This window comes from Lolium rigidum, chromosome 5, assembly GCF_022539505.1.
Source record: "Lolium rigidum isolate FL_2022 chromosome 5, APGP_CSIRO_Lrig_0.1, whole genome shotgun sequence".
Classification (NCBI taxonomy): domain Eukaryota; kingdom Viridiplantae; phylum Streptophyta; class Magnoliopsida; order Poales; family Poaceae; genus Lolium; species Lolium rigidum.
In genome coordinates, this window is record NC_061512.1 from 256,915,715 (window position 1) to 256,923,311 (window position 7,597).

The following is a 7,597-nucleotide window of genomic DNA, read 5'->3' on the forward strand; positions in this document are numbered from 1 at the left end:
GCTAGTGGATCAGGTATGCACATTCATAATATTGGTCAAGCTACTCTTGCTACTCCGTCTTCAAGGTCTCTAGCTCTTAAAAATGTTCTTCATGTTCCTAAAGCCACTCGTAATTTGTTGTCTATGAGTAAACTTTCCCATGACAATAATGTCTTTATTGAACTTCATCCTCATGATCTTTTTGTTAAGGACCTGGACACCAGAGCACCCATCCTTAGAGGACATTGCAGCGGAGGTTTCTATGAGATTTAGCACCTATCATGAAGCAAGCCCTTTCCAGTGTCAAGGTGTCTCGTGATATGTGGCATCGTCGTCTAGGACATCAAGCATTACAAGTCGTTCAGCATGTTCTACGTAGTCATGAGTTACCATCTACACATGAGTCCAATAAAATTGAGTCAGTTTGTGATGCTTGTCAGCAAGGGAAGAGTCATCAGCTACCCTTTTCCTTGTCTACTCGTGTAACCAAATTTCCACTAGAGATCATTTATTCTGATGTGTGGGGTCCTGCACAAACCTCTGTTAGTGGACATCATTTTTATGTCAGTTTTGTTGATGCTTATAGTCGTTTTATTTGGCTCTACTTACTCAAGCATAAATCTGATGTCTATGATATTTTTCTCCAGTTTCAGAAACATGTTGAACGTCTCTTAAATCGTAAGATTATTCATGTCCAAACTGATTGGGGTGGAGAATATGAAAAACTTCATCCCTTCTTTCACAAATTAGGTGTCTCTCACCGTGTGTCCTGTCCTCATACACATCAACAGAATGGCACTGTAAAACGTAAGCACCGGCATATTGTTGAAACTGGTCTTACTTTGCTTGCTCATGCGTCTGTTACTCTGTTACTGGAATGACGCCTTTGCTACAGCTTGTTTTCTCATTAACAAGCTTCCTAGTCGCACCATTGATATGGACACTCCTCTTCAACGGCTTCTTCATGAAACACCTGATTATACCTTTTTTAAGGTCTTTGGGTGCGCTTGCTGGCCACACCTTCGACCCTACAACAACCATAAACTTGATTTTCGGTCGAAGAAGTGTGTGTTTCTGGGCTATAGCTCCCTTCACAAGGGATACAAGTGTCTACATGTTCCGTCTAATCGAGTTTATATCTCTAGGGATGTTGTCTTTGATGAACATGTGTTTCCTTTCGTTAATATGCCAAACTCTCATAATCTACCACCTGTTTCGGAGTCATCCTTACTTTTAGCTAACCAGTTTATGGATATTGCAAATTCCTCGCATTTGCTTGCCGACCATGGTGCATGTATCGGACGCGGCAGACGTCTAGAGGTTCTAGTTCCACCAGATTACGTCGATCTAGTGCCAGCCATGCATGGCTCCGCCTCAGGCTACGAGCAGCCATGCAGCGAGCCGGCTTGGAGAGCCCCTGCTATCGCTGCTCCGGGCTCCGTGCGGCTCTTCCCACCGCTCCCTGAGCCACCGGGTGGCTCAGCTGCCTCGGGCTCTGGTCCTGCCAACCCGCCATCGCCACGCTCGCCTGTGGTTGCTGCGGGTGATGCTGCTCCCGCCCCTGCATGCACGGACCGGCCCCCGCTGCTTCCTACTGCTTCGACAGACAGCGGGCATGTGTTGTCGCCTGCTGCTTCGATAGGGAGCAGCCAGTCTCCCCTGTCCCGACACCACCAGCTTCGCCTGCTCCAACAACGTCCGCACCTGGCGCATCTTCACCCGCACCTCCACCAGCTCCTTCGGCTGGTCCTATTACTCGACTGCGTCGTGGTATTACACAACCTAAACAGCGTACTGACGGTACAGTGGCGTGGTCTTGTGTGCTAGCTGCTCATGCTGCCCTTAAGCACACACATGAACCTCGTGACTACAAGGAAACTCTGCGTACTCCTCATTGGCGCGAGGCTATGGAAGTTGAGTTTTCTGCATTACAGGCTGATGGTACATGGAATCTTGTACCTCCTGTTGCTGGTGTTAACTTGATTGACTCACGCTGGGTTTTCAAGGTGAAACTTCATGCGGATGGTTCTGTTGAGAGATACAAGGTGCGCCTAGTTGCTAAAGGCTTTAAACAACGTCATGGTCTGGATTATGATGAGACATTCAGTCCTATTGTCAAGTCCTATTGTCAAGCCTGCTACTATTCGCCTATTGATTTCGATGGCTCTTTCTCGGCAACCTCGTGGCTTTGTTGACTCTGATAAACCTGGTCACTACTGCAAACTTGTTTGATCCTTATATGGACTGAAGCAGACTGCTCGTGCTTGGCATGCTCGTCTCAGTTCTGTATTAGGCTTCCTGGGATTCTCTCCTTCAGTGACTAATACATCTTTGTTTGCTCTGTGCCGCAAGGATGTTACTATCTATCTCTTGGTCTATGTCGATGACATCATTGTTCTAAGCTCTACATCGGCTGCTATTCCTCGCTTGATCACTCAACTTCGGTCTGAGTTCTCTGTTAAGGATCTTGGTGTTCTGCATTATTTTCTTGGGATTGAGGTATCTTCGGTAGTCTGGTTCTTCGACAGCGCAAGTATGCTCTTGATCTTCTTGCACGTGCTGGTTACTCCCATGGCGTCCTCTGAGCGCCTCTGTAGCACTGATGGTGATCCGCTCTCGTCGGAGGAGGCTACTCAGTACCGTAGTATTGTTGGAGGACTACAGTATCTTACAATCACACGTCCTGATCTGTCGTTTGTGGTGAACAACGTGTGTCAGTATCTTCATGAGCCTCGTACACCTCACTGGTCTGCAGTCAAGCGTGTTTTGCGTTATGTGCGGTATACTATGGATACTGGTTTGCATCTCCGATCATCCTCTTCTACTCTACTTTCAACCTTTTCTGATGCTGACTGGGCTGGCAGTATAGATGATCGGCGATCCACGGGGGGCCATGCCATCTTTTATGAAGGAAATCTCATTGCTTGGAGTGATCGTAAGCAATCTAAAGTCTCCAGGTCGAGCACTGAGTTCGAGTACAAGGCCCTTGCTAATGCTAGTGCTGAGCTTGTCTGGGTACAGTCATTGCTTCGTGAACTTGGTGTTGTTCAAGCTCGACCTCCAGTTTTGTGGTGTGACAATATTGGTGCTACATATTTGTCATCCAATCTAGTCTTGCATGCTCGGACGAAGCATATTGAAGTGGATTTTCACTTTGTCCGTGAGCGTGTCTCTCGGAAGCAACTTCAGATTCGGTTCATCTCTTAAAAGGATCAAGTTGCAGATATTTTTACTAAACCTCTCTCGTTACCGTTATTTGACCATTATAAACATAATCTCAATCTTTCACTAGTTGAGATTGAGGGAGGGTGTTAGAATATACATATAACTTGTATATGTATAGGTATAGGACTTTGTACTTGTACCTCATATAATAAAATGATCCCTACCCGACGAGACACGTCGGGTCAGCACAATTCTTCTTTCCCTATTACGATTACACTGTGGACTGTGGTACGTGATAATATTGGTGTTTTTAAGCTTTCTCGTTCTGGGGGTATCAACGGCATCGCATCTCCAGAAGAACAGAAGTGGATGAAGCGATGGCCATTCGAAGAGCGCTTGAAGTAACTAACGGCAGACAATGGGTTCAGAGATGATCTTGGCGTCCGACTGCCTGTCCGTACTACAGCACATCTGGTCCCTGACGGTGGATGGTGGTGTTGGCGCGGTTGTGTCTGACATCAAGAAGCTGGCGACAGGCTTTCGGGTCTGTATCTTCAAGCACTATATATGGGAGCAAGTTCAACGTTGCTGCTCATGTTTTAGCTCATAATTATGACGTTTCGGTTTGTAACTTCATCTCCAGCTGCGTTTCCAAAACGTCCCCCAAAGAGATTTGGGGCGCGCCGGACCAAAATACCATTCCAGCCGCGTTCCCCAAAACCTATTTTTGTCCGGCGCACCCCCATACGGTGTCCGGCGCCCCGAGCCCGTCCCCGTCTCACAGGGAACGCACCGGGGACGCCGGACACACCGAAAAGCGAGGCGGGGAGTGGCGGGGCCAACTCGTCAGCGGCACAATAAATTTTAACTTAACCGTCGCTTACCTCGCGACGGAAGTTATTGGCGCGCAGCGACGGTGCAGTTCTCGCAGCGACGGTGCAGTTCCCGCAGCGACGCGTCCCGTCGCGCCTAGCTCTGCGTGTCGGCGTTAATGAGCGTCACCGCTCCTCCGCCTCCCTCTGCGTGTCAGCGTTAATGAGCGTCACCGCTCCTCCGCCTCCCTCCGGCCTATAAAAGGGCCGCCTCTCATCATCCCTCTCACACAAACCCTAGCGCCTCTCTCCCAAACCCTAGCCGCCACCATCTCAGGAAGACTCGACGCTATGTCTGGTAGAGGCGGAGGCCGACCTCGCGGCCGTGGTCGTGGTTGTGGCCGCGGCAGAAATTGAAATAAAAATATCAAAAAAAGTATTTTAAATGTTTGGGGGAGGCGTTTGGGGGACGCAGCTGGGGAGCGACGTCCCCCAAAGGCGGCACGAACAAAACACGTCCCCGAAACGCTTAATCCGGCGCGGTTTGGGAGACGCGGCTGGAGATGCTCTTATCCTTAAATGTTGTCCCGGATTGCTTGCGGGAAGTACTTTGTTATGATGTTGTTTGATCAATCAAATACCGAAGTTCTCTCAAAATAAAAAGTTAGTGCCGTTTTGATCAGTTCGAACAGAGCGTAACCCTACTATTACTGCATTTTTGCACACCAGCGTTAGTATTTTCGAATGTAGTGGTAAGACTGAATTTCGGCTCCCTGGCTTTCAGAACATGAGCAGAGGATAGCACAGCACGAGGCACGTTATGTTGGCATCGACAAGCCGAAGCTCGTGTTGGTTTGCCGAGTGCCATTCAGTCATGCGAAGATCGATAGGACAGGTGAAGCACACTGGAGCCCGTTCGTCTATTCTTTGGTCATTATGTTCTCAAATTCAAATTGATACAATCTGTCCTTGCAAAAATGATGTGTCCAGCATCAACTTATTTTTTTCGTACAATTTAATTCTGTTATGCAGGGTTCAAGAGACTCACACAGAAAATATCCCAGTGAAGGAATAAGAGTCTATCCAAGAAAAAATGCAGATACTTGCGCAGTGGATCATTGTTTAAGTTCGAGCACTGTTTTGCACTTATTATGCACTTTCTGATGGCCAACTAGCTCTATTGGTTTTCTGACTGAAGTATAAGTAGATTTATTGGTTTTCTGTTCAGGTACCTTCATTTTATTTATTTTGGAAAATACATGCTCCCAGTTCATTAATTTATTTTCGAAACTTTCTATGCATCTTGGCTTGTTGCGCGCACTGTGTATTCTGTGCCTGTGCACGCGCATCTGACAGTTAAGGGCTGTGCGCGATCGAATTCCCTCCGTGGCAACCGATCGCTCGAGCGCGTGATTCTTGTCGGCGCGGAGCGCTCGCCGCGGCAGCGCGAAGGCAATTCTCTTTTCGCCGCGTCACGCGTGTCACGCTTATTTTCTATTTTTGGTAACCGTTCGACTTTCCCTTTTCGGCCCGTCGTTTTCGAATTATTTCGAATCGATTTGGTGTTCCCCTCCTTCCGCCCGTTATCCTCTCTCCCCTGTTCTCGTCCCATTCAGCCCTGACGGAGAGGGCGACGGCGACGGCGGAGTCGACGCTCCGATTCCTCGTGGCTAGTGCGCGACCTAGATTTCTCCTGCCCTCAGTTCACTAGCAAGGTTCAGTCGATTTCGGCGCTGTAAGGTTAGTATTCCAACTGGATCTAGTGGGGAGATCTGGGTCTCGCCGGCCGGTTTGTTTGTCCGGCGAGGGTTTGTTTTCCACCGTGGATTTTTTTTTCTGATGGGTTTTGTGTTCGTCTGGCGATGGATTGTTCCGGCGAGGGTTTGTCTTTTTGGGTGGATTTTTGTTCTCCGCCTAGGTTCCTGATCCGTCTCTCGGTTCACAAACCTCTGTTATCTGGGTCTCGCCGGCCGGTATTATTTTGTGCGGCGAGGGATTGTTCCACCTTGGATTTTTTTTCTGATGGGATTTTTGTTTTTGTCCGGCTAGGGTTTGTTTTTTGGTTTGTATTTTGTTCTTCGTCTAGGTTCCTGCTTCGTACCTCGTTTTTCACAAATCTCTGTTATGGGATCGGCTGTAAATTGCGTTTTCACTATTTCATTGTTCATTGTAGTTATGATTTTTGGCCTGTTGCACTGCTTTTTGTCCATAATTTCTATGGTAATTGTAGCAGGAGAAAGCAGAGATCATGGGACTTGTTTTATAGGGGTTCACAAATCCCCTGTTATGGGGTTTGTTTTATCAACCCACTTATTCAGTTTTCATATCTCAACGTTTAACCAATAGATACATTCTGAAGTTACCCACCTCTTTTTTCTTTTTTTTGTGTTTAGGGAATGATGAACTCATTTTTTGTACACCTGCATATGTTTTTTGTTTTGATGCTGATTTCTTCCTTTTTACAGTGGTGATTCTTGGTTGGGCTTGATATATCAACCTAGGCATTTGTTATTTTTGATTACACTAAGAGTTTTTCTCATTATCATGGCATCTGTTTTTGTATTGCAGCGTTGTTGTTTCCATGGCGGGCAGCAAGAAACAAGGTGGTGATCATCTAGGTGTTCGCAAAATGCCCAATGCTAGTGAGCGTGCTAGGAATCGGGCCTCCCCTTTTCCTGTTGTCAGGTTATATGAACATCTAAGTTACGATCGGAAGAACTCGATTGGGGATATGGATCTTGGTTCAATGCTTGACATCAAGTGCCATGTTCTTCACAATCCATTGATAAGCTGGCTCGCTCCTTTGTATGATAGTCATTCTCGAGAGTTTGTCATTCAAGGGCGTGGTAGAATTCCTCTCAATGCTGATTCCATTTACCGCACACTCGGTCTTCCGCGGGGGGATATTCCTGTTGTGTATGCAATGGATTCTGTCATAGAGGCTCGTCTAGGTCCTTTGTTATTTCCTGGCCATAGCAGCACGCCGAAGATTACTGGTGTGTTCACACTGCTATCACAGATGACTCAGTCTGATGACATTTTCAAGCAAGTTTGGATGATGTATCTTGTTTGTACTTTTCTTGCACCAACAACGTCTAACAAAGTCAGCAACAGATGTTATCCTATACTGGTATATGTGTTATCCTATAGTTTTTTAAAAAATCATTCAATTTTTTTATCAATATATGTGAACAATCATTTTTTACGCGGTGTTTACATTCTTTTTCTGTAGGACAACATTAGCAATGTCAGGAACATGAACCTTTGTCAGTTTGTGTGCGACAGATTGCATGATGAGCTTTGTCTTGGGAAGCCTTCCGGAGGCTGCTGTTCCATATTCGAGTTCTTGTATGTTGACTCTTTGGATATTAGCTCTCTTAATCTTGACCTTCCGGATGGTAGATTTGTTGCTAATATATGGTCAAAGAAAGATGTTGATACTGTGCTTGATGCTGACTTGAAGAGGGATGGATCTGGTTATGGGAATCTCGAGGTTAGTTAATCTGTTTGTGTTTCTCATGTTATGACATGAACTTTTGTTGTCGATTTTTGTGCAAGCTGATGCATTTTTTGTTTTTGTTTTGTCACTATATATCAGTTGAAGCCACACCTTGCTATAAATTTCAACTTGTTTGGAGGTG